Raw genomic sequence first — 1,283 nt, forward strand, 5'->3', positions numbered from 1 at the left:
CAGTTCCCAATTAAGACACCTAAGAGATATAACTACTTTTTGGTAACAATTTCATGACTAGTTCAAACTCCTATTATGTGTGTTAGTGGGAACCTCATCTCAGCCAGCTGGGGTGCTCTCCATTTTGGCAGGATGCTTTCTCTTGGTTCCCAGAGCTACAGCTTCGTTTTCTGGAGCTCAGATGGTGCCTAGGACGGGGGTGAGGCAGGGAGAAGGATAGGATCGGTCATCAAGTTATTGTCTCTTCAAGATGATCCCGCTGAGGGGTTCCTCATCATTGTGGTTCTTGGTTCTTGGTTGTAATGGGTTGAACTGTGTCCCTCAAGAGAGATACGTCCAAGTCCTAATCTCCAGTATCTCTGAAAATGGCCTCTTTAGGTCATATTCGTTAAGATGAGGTCATACTGGAGTAGAGACAGTCCTTCATCCAATAAGGCTGGTGTCCTTTTAAGAAGAGAGAAGAGACACCGAGATACCAGGAGAGAACACCATGTGACAACGAGGCAGAGATTAAAGTCCTACAGCTCGAAGTCAAGGTGGACTGCAGGCAAACCACCAGAAGCTAGGAAAAGGCAAGAAAGAATTCTCCCCTATGGGTTTTAGGGGGAGCATGGCTCTGCCAACATCATATATAAACATTTCAGAGAGGACGGGAGAGAGAGAGAGAAAGAGAGAGAGAGAGATCAATGATGAAGAGAATCATTGGTCAGGATCGAGCCTGCAACCCAGGCATGTACCCTGACTGGAAATGGAACCATGATCTCCTAGTTCATAGGTCGATGCTCAACCACTGAGCCACACCAGCCAGGCTAGAACCACTCTTGCTCCCACCTCTTCATACCCACTGGCTCTCTGGATCATACTCCTTGTCCCAAATCCATTTCCCTTTTCTTCCAACGTAATAGAATAGTCGCCAGGAACATGGCGGCTCAGTTAAACATTTCCCAGCCTCCCTTGCAGTTAGGTAGCAACTGATTTCTAATTAAGTACCAAAAAAAGTTAATTGCTATTGAATACGGAGAGAGAGAGAAACACTGCTTCTCCCAGGCTCATTTCTAAGAGCAAATGCTTTGAGAGAACATAATCCGTTCACCCTGGGATGGGGTCAGAGCAATTTTAACCTCAGAGTTTAATCTTTCAGCCAAATATGGGCTCCGTTACTAACCCCTGTGGCTAGAAATCTTCAGGATGCAGAGACCATTCCTTTCGGGTCTCTAACAAACAGATGCTGAGAGCAAATATTTGCCCTCTGGAAACCTGGGCAGGGAAGAACGGGGGAATGG

Source organism: Myotis nattereri (assembly GCF_964212035.1).
Source record: "Myotis nattereri genome assembly, chromosome: 5".
In the NCBI taxonomy this organism is placed as follows: domain Eukaryota; kingdom Metazoa; phylum Chordata; class Mammalia; order Chiroptera; family Vespertilionidae; genus Myotis; species Myotis nattereri.